The sequence below is a fragment of the Aquarana catesbeiana genome, linkage group LG01 (assembly GCF_042186555.1).
Source record: "Aquarana catesbeiana isolate 2022-GZ linkage group LG01, ASM4218655v1, whole genome shotgun sequence".
In the NCBI taxonomy this organism is placed as follows: domain Eukaryota; kingdom Metazoa; phylum Chordata; class Amphibia; order Anura; family Ranidae; genus Aquarana; species Aquarana catesbeiana.
Genome location: NC_133324.1, coordinates 70317408 through 70335876, shown reverse-complemented (window position 1 = coordinate 70335876; position 18469 = coordinate 70317408). Strand labels below are relative to the sequence as shown.

General features: G+C 41.2%; 1 protein-coding gene and 1 pseudogene across 18 annotated transcripts in view; one reads left to right on the top strand and one right to left on the bottom strand.

Moving 5' to 3' along the window:
* The window catches only part of TCF4 (transcription factor 4), a 595219-nt gene that overhangs the window by 293057 nt on the left and 283693 nt on the right, over window positions 1-18469 (top strand). The window lies entirely within an intron of this gene.
* LOC141124342 (U2 spliceosomal RNA) lies at window positions 3347-3504 on the bottom strand (annotated as a pseudogene).

Sequence of the window (18469 nt, the reverse complement as noted above, 5' to 3'; positions counted from 1 at the left end):
TTTTTGTTTGTCCCCATTTATGAAAATACTACCCACATGCACATGTTTGGCATTGATGTGGAACATAAGCTATTATCAAAATACTACATTGTATGTAGCACAGGCAGCAAAATAAGTGTGTGCACAAAAGCTGGGAAGCCACAGCCATATGCAAAGTTTGTCGGATTTAACGGATAACCGCAACACAAAATTCAGCTGTAGGAATAGCTGTTTATCGGTCTTTGTAATTTAAAGGGAAGGTATGGTTTTCATTATTTTTTAGATGAATGTGCAATAAAGATCAGCCTTAAATAAATACAAATAGTATGAATAGGAATTAAAGTAGAATTTCATCCAAAACAGTTTTTATTCTAGTTTTGGATATAGTGAATGAGTGTTAGAACCTCTTTTCAGTTTTTATTCTTCAGAGGTTCTAATGCTGATTCACAATGGCTGGCCATACAGTATACAATTTTCCTTTACATTTACCAAAACCATATAACAAGAGGACAAACCTAAACACTTTCAATTTAGCAGGCCCTTGCACTACATAGTTGAGGGTAAATCTAAAGGTAATTGAAAGGGAAAATTGTATAATGTATGGCCAGCTTTAATCCAAAACTAGAATTCAGAGATAAGAAGAGAACTCGGAGATAAGAAGTCAACTGTGTGGATCAACTCTTTTTAACTGGGGTTCCAGGAAACCCTAGGTTTTCTCCAAGGGTTCCTAAGGGTTCCGTGAACATTGAGCAATTGTGGATATTAATCTTCCATGTATACTGACATCAGTGTACGGGGTTTCTTCTACAATGACCAGCAATGTAAGAGAGCACTTCTCTACTGGGGACACCACAATATCCTCATTATATGTTTATTTTCAGGTCATAATTATTATTTGCTTAATTTCATAATTAATATTGAAAATAATGATGTCATATAGAGCTAATGTACTATGAACTTTAGATATCATGTATAGCAGAAGTTCCACAGGAGCTGTAAATTATTTCATGGGTTCTTCTAGGTTAAAAAGATTGAGAAAAGCTGGAGTAGATCATATCCAGATCAAGTTTTTTTTAATTGTTTCATGCAATTAAGAAACACAGAAAATTTGTGTCTGAAAAACTACTGCGCAAATACTGTGTGACATGAAAAAATTTACAAAACCCACCAATCTATTTACTAGGGCCTCTGCTTTAAAAAATATATAATGTTTGGGGGTTCTAACTAATTTTCTAGCAAAAAAAAAACCAACAGATTTTTACATGTAAACAAAAAGTGCCAGAAAATGCCTGGCCTTCAAGAGGGACCCCTAAAACATCTGTAAATACTTCAGCTGTTCTTCCAGAAGTTCATAAGTTTTCCTTGAACCTTGAGCAGCGGTGGATATTAATCTCCCACTTATACTGACCATTAGTGTAAGGGGACAATTTAATACTGATATCCAATTTAGGGGTAATTTCTCTACTGACCACTTTTGTAAGGGTACACCACAATTTTCATGGATTATGTGTATATTTTGGGCCATTATCATCTTTTGTTTTATTTCATGATTATTATTGCAAATAGATGTAAAAAAAAAGCTAATGTACCATGATTTGTGGATATAATTTTTAACAGGGGTTCCCTGGGAGCTGAAAATTATTTCAAGGGTTCCTCTAGGGTAAAATGGTTGAGAAAGGTTGGTATCGATAATATCCAGATCAAGCTTTATTTATCAGTATATCAAATTTGAAAAAAAAACAGCCATTATTTCTGAAGTGGTTCCAATGTGCCCTCTTTATCAAGGCTTAAAAATTTCATAAAGGGGCCCCATGAAACCCCAAAAAACACGTTAGCTGTTTTCTCTTACTGGATATATCAATAAATTAGCACACCCCATTTGAGGCGATATGCTCCAGATCCACACCACAACGTCATGTGTTATCTATGCTAGATGCCCTCCTTTTCTCTGACAACTCCCTGAAGGCCAGTAGAATGTGTCACATTTGGGAAAACCAACTTGATCCTAACCTCACAGATGAAGAATGGGACAAAATTCTCTACCACTTGCATAAGGGCTCAATAAACGTAAAGACTCAGGAAGCAGACTACAATTTATTTTCAGGATGGTATAGGACACCCTTACTTCTTCGTAAATTTTCACCTTCAACCTCTCCTCTATGTTGGAGATGTAAATCTGAACCTGGCTCTTTGCTGCACCTATGGTGGTCATACACAAAACTACAACTGTTTTGGTCTGCGGTACACACAGGCATAGTTAAAATAATCACATACACTCTCGATTTTAACCCCTGCCTAGTACTTATTGCACCATTCCTCTTTACCAAAATCTGCTTATCACAAATTACTAGCATTACATCTTGTAAATGCTGCCAGATGATTCATCTCCTCACTAAGTTCTTACTATCATGCTTAATTCAGTGCCCTTTTCTATTCGGCTGCACACAATTGTGCGATTGAGATGTACTTCAGTTACTGATGCTCTGAGCCGTTATCACTAGATTTGATGTTAATACACATTATTTTCATCTATTGGACCTATTTGCTTTACTCAAGTTTCCCGCTGATTGCATTGTAAGTGGGCACTTTTTGTTTTTTTTTAAACGAATTGTCTTGTACCTTTTTGTTTTTACTGTTGAAAATTAATAAAAATGGTCAGTGTTCAAAAAATCCTGAAATGAAAAAACCCGTAAGTGAACAAAAAACATGCATGTGAAACACACACTAAAAAGTACACTTAAGGGTGTGCTTTAGTCCACAACCCCGAAGGTGTAGGACCTCTCCCTGATCCCCCCCGTGATGCCAGGCTCCTAACAGGGACAAAGAGTACAACTATTCTGCCTAGCCAGAAGGCCTGGCAGACCCCGTTCTTCTAGATCCGCCGAAGCTGACCTTGGAATACTCAAGTCAAGGGGCCACACATCCTCCCCCTGGATGTCAGGGCAAGCCCGAGAACTCACACACTTCATTCTAGTGAGGAAAAAAAAAACACACACAAAAGTGAAAGAGTAACAAACAGTGGAAAAAAAAAAAAAAAGGGGCTGTGCAATGTGCACTGGCTGGGCCCTGAGGCCTGGAAGACAAAATTGCCCCAGACTTAGCCAAAAGGCCTAGCCCTAAAAGGTACAGTGCAGACAAAGTTTTAGTGACTGTGACCATGTGTCTGTTCACACAGCGGGGTCCCACACCCATGCGTTACTAAGAGCACCCCTAGGGCGACCAGTCCCGGGGGTCACAGACATTGCAGACTCTCTGCCTTCCCAGTCCATGGCCAGACAAGGTAGATCCACTCAAAATCAGGAACTTGGCTCTACCAGTTTTTCTGGGGAAATTACTCTCGAGCCCCAACAGCCTGCGGGCCCCCTGATTTCTGTTCCAGCCTGTACTAGCTCGATCACTGCAGCAGAGGTGCATAGCAAGCTACTACAGCTCCCGTTCAAGCCAGAATGACAGCACAGCACCCCTACTGGACACTGATAAGAACAGATACTACACTTGATCTTAGCCAAAAGGCAGAGAAGCTGTTTCAGGTGATTTGGCTATCATCAGTGCAGTGTATAAAAACTATGGCTTGAAATAGGGCTTGGGACCCAACATGACAGTAAAAACCATACAGGTTATGGTGACAAGTGACTAAAGTAATGACAAAGTCCTCACAGTAATCAGTACATAGCACAGTAAGGCCCACCCAAAACAGGTATTCACATGTCTCATTCCATCACATATCCCAAAATTAAGAAAAAATAATTTTAATATTCTGTACAAAATGTTTTTTTTTTTTTCTGAATAAATTGTAATATTATATTTTATAGGACATCAACATTTTTTGTTACTTACACAGTCTCTGCCCTCTGTCAACTGGCTCATTGAATATAAAAAAAAAAAAAAATCCTGTGTGGCTGATATTTCAACAGTAATTGCACAGAACAGCTGAAAACTCTCTCTTTTGGCTTTTCCTACAAATCTTTAATATTTAATACAATAAAAAAAAAATATGAAAAGGCAAGTTTATAAAACTTCAAAAAACATAAAGTAGGCTGCTCTGTATATGTGGCCATTGAAAATATAAGGCACATATAATGCAAGGTCTGCTTAACACCTAACTCCAGACTCAAGAGCTCAACTTCTTCACTCCTGTTCACCCCCATTCCCCTTGGGGCACCCACAGTATCTTTTTTTTTTTTTTTTGTTAAGGTTTTTTTTTTTTTTTTCCAGAATAAAACAGTGTCAAATTTAAAATCATGGCATCTTAGCTTGTTTCGTGGTGACTTAAAGGGTTAGTTCACCTTTTCCAACAAAGTGAACTATTACCGTACCTCCTCTGCACCCCCCCGGTCCCCTCTGTACTTGAGGTAAGTGTAATGGTAATGGGTGATGAGCTGTCAGTGCCCATGCTGTTGATGCAGTGGTCTGGGGATTTGACAGAGTAATGCTTACCGACCAATCAGGATCACTTTCACAATGTCACTGGCAGTGTCCTTTTTGAAACCTGTGCTGGGTTACGCCCTGTTTGTCCCTAAACACATTAAGAACGTATTCTATTCTGATTGGTGGCTCTTCCTTCTTTGGGTGCCCAAGTCTTGGTGACGCGGGCAGACAAAAAAGTTTACAGATTTTTTGGGGCCAAGCATATGGGGACTTGCCTGAGCATGCTGTGCTGTACACAAGCAAGTTTGCATTTGCTGTGGGCATGTAACAAGGGTCCTAGAAAGAACAATTCAGGGTTGAGACTTGAGACATTGCTCCCTGCTGGGTGCCAAGATAGGGATTTTCATGGGGATATTGATAGGTAAAAGCAGGTTGTAAATAATGTTGCTTGTGGCTTGAGAGTTGATGTAGATCCAGATATAGAAATTAATTTTGTCACCTATGTTAAGTATGTCCGGTTAAAGGTAGAACACCCTCCGTCTCTGGCCAAGAGACAGAGGGCGACTGCCTCACTGTCTCTCTTTGCTGCAGAGTTATTTATCCCCACCGGATCGAAATTCCTCTTATACCTCAGACGCCCTTCACCCTATGCTCTGAATTTATTCATTTTAACCTGGTCACTGTGTGTCTTCTGTGGCCGCGCAGGGCTCCTTTCCTCTGGGTCGGCTGGTTCCCCTTGGCAGCGGTTACCTCCGGGAGGTCTGGTGCGTTTTATGCATTTTCTTGATTCGTATATATCCCCTGATGAAGCTATTAGGCGAAACATGTCAGGCTAATATATGAAAACGAAACCTCTGTTAGAGCTGAATACTCGCCAAATGACCACCCTCACTATGAAATGTTGATTAATTGTGAACAAAGTGGCCCTGTTTGTTTTAACTTTATTCGCATTAAAATTATATACTTTTTTAAATAAATGGTTTCCATTATTATCTGTAAGCACTGCAACAATCCCCCTTCCCCCTCTTCACTCCATATAAGAAATTGATTTGTGTTTTTATCACAAACTAATGTGTTTTTCTTTAAAATATCATACAAATAATCAAATAATATTTCTTTAAAAAATGCGTATCATTTGTACTCACCCAATCACATTTATCACTGGAAATCTGAGATTTCTATATGCTTAGAGTCTGATAATTACTGTTAGTTTCCAGGTGTTCATTAGCTAAGCAAGGTCGAGATGTTTTGGATGTTTTCTGTATATTAAGACGTGTTATCTCTTCACCTTTGCTCTGTTCTTGCATTTTAAACACAGTTTCTCTTCTAGAACAGTAAAAATGTTTGGCACAGCTAAATATGCCACCTGGAGATTAAGGAACCAGGAGGTAAAGCACCACCTCGCTCCTCCAGATTTTGCTGCACACCTGCAGGTCATGATAACCAGTCACTCCATAGACATGGGAAGTGCTAATCCTACCAGGTGAAATCTTAATTAGAGGTTGGAGAAAGGAGCTCAAACTTTGATTAATTTCTAAACTGTATGATTTGGGCTTTTCTCTTTCTTCTCTATATAACTCCGGTTTCAAACTTCCGTGTAGCGGTTTGGATGCAGCCCAGGTACAGCGCGGTGTACCCATGGTTCTCTACTAGTGGAGAAACACATGGAAAAAGATAAGAAGAGTTATGCTGTGCTCACTCTTGCGACGCGGTTTGGCTGCAGCACGGTTGCAGCGTAGTGTACCCGCAATTGTGCGGTTTACTTGTGCTTTTCCATAGGTTTCTACTGTATTAGACTGCACGTTTTTTTGGTGCGTTTTCTGAAAGCACGCCAAAAGTCCTGCATTCTGCATCTTTAGTAATCCTACAGAAAACACACCAAAAATTTGCAATCTAATAGAAGTCTGTGGGAAACCAGTGTAACCCTGCACAAAAACTGCAGGTACACTGCGCTGCACCTGTGCTGCAGCCAAACCACAGCGCATAAGTGAGAACATCATAACTCTTCTCTTCTTCTACGTGTTTCTCCACTAGTGTCTTCCAATGTGATAAAAAATCTTCAACACTCAAACCATCCCTTCTTCCCATTCCTTCACGTAAATCGCAACTTCAGGCCCAAAAATCAGCTCTGGTTGACCCACTTTCTGTCCAGCGCTGTCCCCGCAGTAATTCATTTCAGCCCCTAATGCCCCGTACACACGATCGGACTTTCCGATGGGAAATGTTGGATGTGAGCTTGTTGGCGGTAAATCCGACCGTGTGTAAGCTCCATCGGACAATTGTTGTCGGACTTTCCGCCAACAAATGTTGGCTAGCATGTTCTTAAATTTTCCGCCAACAAATGTGTGTTGTCGGATTGTCCGAGCCTGTGTACACAAGTCCGTCAGACAAAAGTCCAAAGTACAAACACGCATGTTTAGAAGCAGAAGCGGTCGGTCTTGTAAACTAGCGTTCATAATGGGGAATTAACATTCATGACGTGGCAAATTATCAAATCTCCAAATGCAGCGCACAATTCTCTTCTTCTTTAATGGGATAATAATGAAGCTGCTTTGCTGGTGATACTGATGGAGTTATTGCAAACGTATTTTCAAAGGCTTTTTTTTTTCGAGTGATATCACGAATAATATTATTATGTTTTTTTAATTTTTTTGGGGCAAGTTACCACAACACCATTATGCCGTAGTTTTTAAGATAAAAGATACAACTATGTTGGTGTCCCTTGTTAATTTTACATTGTATTTTATAAAATGTAACTGCCTACTCCCAAACTCATTTGAAGTAAAACACATAGCCAAGTATTATTCTCCACAATTTTTTTATTGTGCATTAAAAAAAAGTGCATTCTATGCATCCAAAAATATAGAAAATATACCAAATCAAATCATTATTATTCATCCAAAAAATTAATGTCAAAGCAATAACTCCAAGGCCAATAATAAATAACACGTTATCTCCTCTGATTCCGCAACATGTCTGGTTGACGAACGGCCGTTCAGAAACGAACTGAAAAGCACAAACTGAAAAGCGCTAAATGAAAAACGCGAAAAGAAAAGCGCGAATCAACACTCGCCAAACTTCTACTAACACGAAATTAGCAGATGGAGCCTAAAGGGTGGTGCTAAAGAACTGAAAAGCCACGTAGTACGTCTAGTACGTCACTACGTTCGTAATTGTTGGCCAACATTTGTGTGACCGTGTGTATGCAAGACAAGTTTGAGCCAACACCCTTCAGACAAAATTCCACGGTTTTGTTGGCCAACAATCCGCTGTGTGTACGGGGCATTAGTGTCCTAAATCTTCTAGGTACATTGACAACCTCCTGTCATTAAAATCAGAAGACTGAGAGCATACTGTGAGTACAGGGCATGATGGACCCTTCCCCTTGATGGGCCCTCACCAAGGCACCTAACAATCACAGGTGTGGATTTACTAAAGGCAAATAGACTGTTCACTCTGCAAGTGCAGTTGCTCCAGAGCATAGTAAAAAGAGTGAAACTTCACTTTGCAAAGAATACCCAATCACATGGAAGAAAATTAAAAAAACAGCATTTTTGCTTGCACATGATTGGATGTCAGAAGTCAGCAGAGTAATCCGTGAACACGGTAAATTTAAAAATTGTCTGATTTCGCCATTGTTCTGTGTTCTTTGGATACGCTGTAAGAACAGAGCGTGCAATTGCCAAACTTTTAATCCTTCCATCCGTTCGCTCACCCAAAGAGAATTTTTTGTGTAAACACAATTACCTCCTTTGCCAGGTGGGGTCTCCAGCAACTTCCCACAGCTGCACTTTTTGTGTGTATAATATAAATAAAAAAAAAAATTCAGGACGGCTTTTAAAGTAAATAAAATCGACCTTGTATTTTAGCTCAAAGTTCCTACAAAATGTTATCGGTGCTAGAAAAATCAACTTTGCGTTATATATTTTGCTGATAAGCTGATCAAAGCACAGGTTTCACTATAGATTTGCCTTTTTTTTTAACCTTTGATACGTAGAGGAACTCTTGAAATAATAATTGGGGGTCAGTGGGAAAAAGACCCTTAATTTGGTGGCCAGTGGTGGTCAGAATGCCACCCTGATAGATAGCTAATAAGGTATAATGGAGAGTGCAGCGCTAAAAAGATTAATTAACAACTAAAGGTATTAAAAGTCCATTGTATCATAAGTAAAAAAGCACAAATGTAATTGGAAAGCTGGAGACCTCAACGGTGGTAAAGGGTGCTTCATGCAAATTCTGAAGTGCTCCTTAATCCGTGCTCACACCATTTGCTAGCCAAACCGCTCACCTTACAGAGTGGACCCCTGAGCTAACAGGAAGGTCATAAAGGCATTCGCCACCACTGGTGGTTAAGGTTAAACTTTTGGATGGAAGCCAGGCACCTCTTTTACTCCGTAGGGAAGACTGTATATCTCCCGTGGTAACATGAAATGCAAAAAAATATAATCTAGTGCTCTCTGTATGACTAAAAACAGGATCATTTATTGAAAAAGACACATAAGCGGCACTAAACCAAGTGCTGTACAAGTGCTTTTTTTTCTTTTAGATTTTTATTCCAAAAGCATTTTAATAAAATACATTTGAAACAAATCAAAAAATCTGATTTAAATAAAAAAAAAATCTGATTTTTTTTTTAAATAATCATTGGTTTTTATCCACCCCGCTATGCAGTCACCACTGGCTTCAGCCTTTTCTATAGGAACAATAAGGATGGCAAATGAGGACGTCCATTCTGTCTGCAGAATTTGATGTCGTCTGCAGACACCACTGGCTCCAGTCTTTTCTCAGGGAACAATAATGCCCCGTACACACGGTCGGATTTTCCGACGGGAAATGTTCGGTAGGAGCTTGTTGGAAATTCCGACCGTTTGTAGGCTCCATCGGACATTTTCCGTCGGAATTTCCGTCAAACAAAATTTGAGATCTGGATCTCAAATTTTCCGACAACAAAATCTGTTGTCGTAAATTCCGATCGTGTGTACACAATTCCGACGCACAAAGTTCCACGCATGCTCGGAATCAAGCAGAAGAGCCGCACTGGCTATTGAACTTCGTTTTTCTCGGCTCGTACGTGTTGTACCTCACTGCGTTCTTGACGTTTCAGAATTTCCGACAAAATTTGTGCGACCGTGTGTATGCAAGAAAAGTTTAAGCCAACATCCGTCAGAAAAAAAAACATGGATTTTGTTGTCGGAATGTGCGATCGTGTGTACGCGGCATAAGGCTGGCAAAGGAGGACATCCATTCTGGGGCACCAGTTCTTTCTCTAGAATGATTCATCACATTCATGACATCAATAGATGTCCTCCTGTGCTCGAGCAGCCTGCGCGCCCCCTGCAGGGCGCGCGCGGTGCGCTCTGTGATCAGTGAGTCTATGAGACTCGCTGGATTACAGATCGGAGTAAGGGGTCGATCCCAACCCGTGCCACGTGATCAGCTGTTAGCCAATGACAGCTGTTCGTGTGATGTAAACAGAGCCGGTAATCGGCTATTTTTTTCTCCTCATGCTGATAGCGTGAGGAGAAAAAAAAGCCGATCACCGGCGGCTGTCAGAGGGAAATCGATCAAGGAGAGCAGCCACCAGCCCATGCACCTGTGCCACCTGTCAGTGCCACCTACCAGTGCACAATAGTGCCGCCTACCAGTGTCTACCAGTGCCACCTACCAGTGCCCACAGTACCACTCATCAGTGCCACCTATCAGTGCCCACAGTGCCACCTATCAATGTCACCAATCAGTGCCTCATCAACAGTGGTGACCATCAGTGTCACCTACCAGTGCCCATCAGTGTTACCTACCAGTGCCCATCAGTGCCACCTATCAGTGCTCATCAGTGCCATCTATCAGTGGTACCTATCAGTAACACCTATCAGTGCCCATCAGTGCCACCCATCAGGGCCCATCAGTGCCATCTTATCAGTGGCCATCAGTGCTGCCTTATCTGTGCCTATCAGTGCCCACCAGTGCAGCCTATCAGTGCCACCTCATCATCGCATATCAATGAAGGAGAAAAATTACTTGTTTGCAAAACTTTATTACAAACTATGAAGCATGATTTTTTTTTCAAAATTTTCCAGCTTTTTTGTGTTTGTTTAGCAAAAAATAAAAATCCCAGTGGTGATTAAATGCCACCAAAAGAAAGCTCTATTTGTGTGAAAAAAATTATAAAAATTTCATTTGGGTACAGTGTCATTTAAAGTGTGACAGCGCTGAAAGCTGAAAATTGGTCTGGGCAGGAGGGGGGTTTAAGTGCCCAGTAAGCAAGTGGTTAATAGGCAGGCTGAATGATCGATCAACCAACTTGGGTACAGCCAGCCTGCCAGATTTGCTGCCCGTCAGGAGAAAACAATGTCCTGGCAGGAGGGATTCCCGCACCAACACTGTGTTGATGTGAGAATCAAGCGAATTTAGTTGCAGTAAAGAAATTTGCTCTGTGTATGGCCGGCCGAAGCCATCCCAGCTACTTGCTTCTTCTGTGTGGTTGGTGTGTGCATTTTAGCATGGTTTATTGGTTATTCCAAACACTTTCTGGAATGCCTTGGGTGCCACATAACGCACAATGCGCTCTGATATACAGGTGTTGGTGTTTAGAAGCAGGAAAAAAAAGGCAAGCCCCCCTAGGAGCAGCAGAAAAAAACATCCAGCGTGCATGAGGCCGTACAGCAGGGGTAGGCAACCTCTGCACTCCAGCTGTGGTGAAACTACAAATCCCATCATGCCTCTGCCTCTAGGAGTCATGCCTGTGATTGTCAGGGTCTTGCAATGTCTCCTGGGACTTGTAGTTTCACCACAGCTGGAGGGCCGAGGTTGCCTACCTCTGCAGTAAAGTCTCCTCTTCCAATACGCCTACAAAACGCCTATGTGTGCACATAGGTGAGGCTAACATAAAAAATGCTTCTATGGGTTGAATAAAAAAAAATTCAAACGCCTTTAAAAGTGGCGTTATTTCAGCCCAGTGTGCATGAGGCCTAAAACATTGTGTTCTTCACTTAGGATTTACAAAAACCCATATCCAGGCAAATATCAAGCCCATGCCCATTCACAAAAACCCATATCCAGGCAAATATCAAGCCCATGCCCATTCACCTTCCTTCCTACCACTGGCAAATTATTTAGAAAATACTTAAAATCCCCAATTTTTTATTTTATTTTTTATCTTGTTTAGATTTGTGCTATAGCTGAATGACGGCTACAGCGCGGATCTGCTTTGCCGGGAGCCCGTCTATTGACGTCCTCCCCTTTCAAAGCTGGCCACGCCCCCCTGAAGGGATCACACGGCACGCATTGTGATCACCGAGTCAATGAGACTCAGGTGATCACAGATCTGAGTAAGGGGCCGATCCCGGCCCCTCACCACGTGATCAACTGTCACCACATGATCAACTGTCAGCCAATGACAGCTGATCACATGATGTAAACAGAGGATCGGTAATCTTTTTTTTTTCTTCTCACGCTGACAGCATGAGAAGAAAAAAAGCTGATCGCCGGCTTCTGTTTGAAGGGACATTGGTCCTGAAGAGGAGGAGGTGAAGCTGCCTCATATGTGCCCACATGTACCGCCTGTCAGTGCCACAAATCAGTGCCCACAGTAGTAAGTGCCACCAATCAGTGCCCACAAGTGCCACCTATCAAAGCCCACCAGTGGTGCCAATCAGTGCCTCATCAGTGCCACCTAGCAGTACTGCCTATCAGTGTCACCTACCAGTGCTGATCAGTGCCCATCACTGCCACCTATCAGTGCCACCTATTAGTGCCTTTCAGTGCCACCTATCAATGCCCTTCAGTGCTGCCCATCGATGCCACCCATCAGTGCCGCCTATTAGTTCCCATCAGTGCCGCCTTATCAGTGCCCACCAGTGCAGCCTATCAGTGCCCATCAGTCTAGCCTCATCAGCGTACATCAATGAAATTACCTGTTTGCAATATTTATTAACGAAATATAAAATGGTTTTGTATTTTTTTTTTCATTGTTTTTTTTTTATTTCTTTAACAGAAAAAAAAACCCAGTGGTGATCAAATACCACCAAAAGAAAGCTCTATTTGTGGGGGAAAAAATGCTAAAAATGTCATTTGGGTACAGTGTTGTATGACCGCGCAATTGTCGTTCAAAGAGTGACAGCGCTCAAAGCTGAAAATTGGTCTGGGCAGGAGGGGGGTGGTTATTACAAATCTAAGTCTTCCGTCATTTGTCCCTGGCCAGAGGTTCTTCGGGGAACGTGGACTGGTAATCTGTGCCCACACCAATACTGATTTTCAGGGAACATATGCAGGTGGTAAGGATTTGAGGCTGTAAGCTGCCTGTGCTGTGTAAATGCACGAAATCAAAAAATTCATGATGAAATAAAATGTTCTACTTATTATTATATTTAGTATCATTTTATATAAAATTCCTTTTGCAGTTTTTTCTTGCTCTTTATGTTCTGCTACACAGCCTTGTCCCCTTTCCCCCGCGCATTTGATGGTGGTGAGGTTTTGGGAGGCTGACACCTTCTTCTGTTACCCATTCAGCAGAATTCATTGAGCTGCCTGCAGATTTGGAAGCTGCTGACACAAGTGGATGTTATAAATGAGAACATTGTGAACTCTGTGGGTTTTCATGTGTGAATGTTCGCTCACAGGCCGCTGGAAGGAGCCATACCGTTCATAGGATCTTTCATATGTATTTCAGATGTATTCCCATTTTAGTTTTATTTTTTTTACCTTACCTAGAATTTCGTTTAATAAAACGAGTAAAATTTCTGAAAAGAGCAGATTTAAACTAAAACAGGTTTTCTGCACATGCATTAAAAAAAGAGACAAAATTCACAAGTTTGTGTGCATTCTGACTTAATGTAATATGACGGCATCCAGAACCCTGGAGCTCCTGCTGTATGCCTTTGCCTAGTTATCAATAAAATATTTTGTAATGAAAAAAGAGACAAAACTCTGGGCACACAAGTATGTGAGTCTCTTTTTTTTTTTAATTATGGAGACTGCTTGCTAATATTACAGAACTCGAGGATTTCTTTTTTTTTTTTTTTTTTTTTTATTATTTACATTTTTTTTTACATTTAAATAGATCCCAATTGGTTTTATAAAATACCCAAATGCAGGTCGGAACGAGGTCAACGTCAGGTAAAAAGGACCTGCCATTAAATTCTTAATTATCTCTGATGCATCTTAAAGTATAACTAAAGGCAAAACTTTTTTTTCCGTTTTGGATAGAGTGGAGATAGATTAGAACTCGAGTTCTAGACATTGAGTCCGCCGGTCCTGCGGGCACGGTCACGCTGTACGTAGCGGGCACGCACCTCCGGCGGCACGCGTGCGCCGGCTAGCCCCTCCAATTAAAGGAGACGTACAGGTACGCCTATTTGCCCACCGCTGCCATTGTGCCCGCGTATATCGGCGTGCAGCGGTTGGCAAGTGGTTAAGTTGATGTCAAGCTAATGCCATCAATACAAGCCCAAAACCTATTGACACTGGTTCTAATTGGTGCCTGCAGTGCAAGGCAGTAGTGCACGAGCACCAGCACGGGGATTTGTGTGTGCAAACACACAAATCCCTGTGCTGTCAGGGCAGAGGAAACATATCAGCGGCACAGTGGTGTGGTGGTAGCACTCTCGCCTAGCAGTAAGAAGGGTCGCTGGTTCGAATCCCAACCACGACACTACCTGCCTGGAGTTTGCATGTTCTCCCTGTGCCTGCGTGGGTTTCCTCCGGGTACTCCGGTTTCCTCCCACACTCCAAAGACATGCTGGTAGGTTAATTGAATCCTGTCTAAATTGGCCCTAGTATGTATGAATGTGAGTTAGGGACCTTAGATTGTAAGCTCCTTGAGGGTAGGGACTGATGTGAATGTACAATGTATATGTAAAGCGCTGCGTAAATTGACGGCGCTATATAAGTACCTGAAATAAATAAATAAAAAATATGATACGTCATACGATATGTCTCCTCTCCTAGTCACTCCCATCCCCACACAGTTAGAACACACTGAGAGAACACACATTTAACCCCTTGATCGCCCCCCAGTGTTAACCCTTTCCCTGCCAGTGACATTTACACAGTAATCAGTGCACATTTATAGCACTGATCGCTGTATAATTGTCAGTGGTTCCAAAAAAGTGTCAAAAGTGTCCGATCTGTCCCTCGCAATGTCGCAGTACCGCTAATAATCGCAGATCACCGCCATTACTAGTGAAAAAAAAAATTATAAAAATGCCATAAAAATTCCATAAATCTTTCCCATAGTTTGTAGGTGCTATTACTTGCTTTCACAAACCAATCAATATACGCTTATTGTGATTTTTTTTACCAAAAATATGTAGAAGAATATATATTGGCCTAAACTGATGAAGAAATAAAAAAAAACTTTGGGGGATATTTATTATGGCGAAAAATATCGGTGTTTTTTTTCAAAATTGTCGCTCTTTCTTTGTTTATAGGGCAAAAAATAAAAACCACAGAAGTGATCAAATACCACCAAAAGAAGCTCTATTTATGGGAAAAAAAAGGACGTAAATTTCGTTTGGGTACAGCGTCGAACGACCGTGCAATTGTCAGTTAAAGCGACGCAGTGCCAAATTGTAAAAAGTGCAATGCTCAGGAAGGGGGTAAAATCTTCCGAGGCTGAAGCGGTTAACTGGCAACTGCGCGGTCATGCAACACTGTACACAAATGAAATATATATAATTTTTTTTTCACACAAAGTGCTTTCTTTTGATTATCGTTGTTTTTTTGTTTTTTTTATTATATAAACGAGAAAGGACTAAAAAAAAACTTTAATCTACTTTCTGTTATAAATCATATCCAATAAAAAAAAATCGAATTTCTTCAAAAATGTAGGCGTAAATGTATTCTGCTACATATTTTTGGTAAATAAAAAAAAATCCCAATAAGTATATATTAATTGGTTTGTGTTGAAGTTATAGCATATATATGGTATATATGCTGGAATTTACACAGCTAAAGACACTGTATACTGTAATGGCTACGATAGGGTGACAGACACTGACTGGGAGGGTCACTTGACACTGCCGTCGCTTGTGACAGTAATACAGTGATAATACTGTACACTGACACTGAACTAATGACACTGGCTGAGAAAGGGTTAACAGCAAGGGACAATCAAGGGGTTAATGTGTCCTTAACAAGTGTTATGTGTGCTGCTTTTACTTACTGATCTGGCTGTTTTTTCTACCTGCTTTTTAGGGAGAAGAAGCAGCCAGATCACTGTTCCCTGTACACAGAGTTCTGTGTGTTTGTAAATACAGAACTCTGTGTGTGATTGGACAGGTTTCAGCTGAAATCATTGGCTGAAATCTGCTGTCAAACTCGTGCTGTGTCCAATAACAGTACAGGTTGGGGGGGGGGGGCATGCGCACCACAAACCCGTAAGCAAGCTGGCAAAGTACATGTCCATTGCCGAGCCTGCACCCGCCACCTGCTCGCTGTCGGACTTTCCGCCAACAAATGTTGGCTAGCATGCTCTCAAATTTTCTGCCAACAAATGTTTGTTGTCGGACTTTCCGATCGTGTGTACACAAGTCCAGCGCACAAAAGTCCACGCATGCTCGGAATCAAGTACGAGCTGGAAGCGCTCGGTCTTTAAAACTACCATTCGTAATGGAGATATCACATGACTATTGAACTTCCTTTTTATCAGCTCGCCGTACATCTTGTACGTCACTACGTTCGTAATTGTTGGCCAACATTTGTGTGACCGTGTATATGCAAGACAATTTGGAGCCAACATCCTTTGAACAAAATTCCAAGGTTTTGTTGTTGGAAAGTCCGATCATGTGTATGGGGCATTACAGCTGTGTTCAAAAGTTTGCATACCCTGGCAGAAATTGTGAAATTTTGGCATTAATATTGAAAATATGACTGATCATGCCAAAAATGGTCTTTTATTTAAGGATAACAATCACATGAAGCCATTGATTATCCTTTTTAAATCATAATGATAACAGAAATCACCCAAATGGCCCTGATAAGAGGTTAACATGGAATGTTTGACCTTGGTACAGACACAGAAGGTTGCACACTCAGGTTAAAATGGAAATTAAAGGTTAATTTCCTACATTTGTGGCTTTTTAGATCACAGTGTCTGTGTATAAATAGTCAGAGTTTGTTAGCTCTCACATGGATGCACTAAGCAGGCTAGACACTGAGCTATGAGGAGGTAGAAAAGAACAGTCAAAAGACCTGCGTAACAAGGTAATGAAACTTTACAAAGATGGAAAAGGATATAAAAAGATATCCAAAGCCTTGAATATGCCAGTCAGTACTGTTCAATCATTTAATAAGAAGTGGATAATTTCGGGATCTCTTGATACCAAGCCAAGGTCAGGTAGATCAAGAAAGATTTCATCCACAACTGCCACAGGACTTGTTCGGGATACAAAGAAAAACCCAATAGGTAACCTCAGGAGAAATACAGGCTGCTCTAGTTAAAAAAAATTGCAATAAACGTATATTGATTGGTTTGCGCAAAAGTTATTGCGCCTACAAAATAGGTTATTGATTTATGGCATTTTTATTATTTTTTTTTGCTAGTAATGGTGGTGATCTGCGATTTTTATCAGGACTGCGACATTGCGGCGGACAGATCGGACACTTTTGACACTATTTTGGGACCACTGAGATTTATACAGCGATCAGTGCTATAAATAGTCATTGATTACTGTATAAATGTCACTGGCAGGGAATGAGTTAACACTAGGGGGTGATCAGGGGGTTAAATGTGTTACCTAGGGAGTGATTCTAACTGTGGGGGGATGGGACTGACTGGGGGAGGAGACAGATTGGTGTTCCCTTATACTAGGAACACACGATCTGTCTCCTCTCCCCTGACAGGACATGGATCTGTGTGTTTAAACACACACAGATCCAGGTTCCTGCTCTTCCACGAGTGATCGCGGATGCCCGGCGGACATCGCAGCAGCCGGGCACATGCATTGGCTCCTCGTGACGTGGCGCGTGCGCGCCCCCTATGCCGACAGGAAGCTGAGGACGTTATATGACGCCCGCCCAGGAAGGGAGACCCCATCTGCGGACATCATATGACTATGGGCGGGTATTGAAGTGGTTAAGCGCTTTGAGACATATGCTCCAGTTCCATAAATATCCTTCCTATGCCTCCTTCCTTTGAAGATGTCACCATAAAAGATAACCTCCAGCACTCCATAGCTCCAGAAAATGAATACAAAGAAAACCCAATCACAGTGTTATACTGCTTTATTGTTAAAATACATACACTCCATATTGCACACTTACGTGTACATGTATAGAAATCAGCCCCTACACTTGCTTTTAATACCACCACCTATGATACAATATGGCCGTGCAAACCAAATAGTGGAAATTACGACACGGACATGGCTTCAATTCAGAGCTCAGTTGTTGAATTTCCTCACATCTTTCCCTCCTCACTTGTGACCTAACACAATTTGCGAGGGAATGCACGTCTTCGATTCCCCTTAGTCATAGGGTTTCAATTCATGTGCAATTTAATCAATGCTCCCCCTGAAGCCTTCAAGCCACTGTATCTAGCCAAATGGTAAAGAGACCTTCATATAACGTTCTTGGTGGAACAAATTGACAAAATAATCTTTTTCAGCCATAAGGATTCAACTTCCACCAAACATCAAGAATCAAACTATAAAATTCTGATGAGATGGTATCCTGCATATCTTTTGAAATTGTGACAAACTTCACAATTTCTGGTCTACGGTGAGGCGTATAAATCATAAATTTACAGATTTACTGATTCTCTTTGAATTAGTCTTCTTTCTCTAACACCATCATAACAAACCTAAAAAGACCTACAAGAGCTCGGTCTTAGTACATTTGCTTAACGCTGCCAAAAGCTGTATCCCTGACTGCTGTAAGCAAAGACGGGCCCCATCTATTGCTTTATGTTAGACAAAGTAAATAAGATATGTAAAATGGAAGTCTCTGGTCTCTACTGAAAAGGGCTCCCATGACAAGTTCCTGAAAATATGGTTCTATTGGCATTAATTCTTGTACTCTGATTACAAAACTTTCATAGAGACTACCAGAGACTAGAGACTATCTATTACATCCTATATGGACCTGAGCTGATCTGGTGATGAGGGGAACTTATCCCATCTTTTCT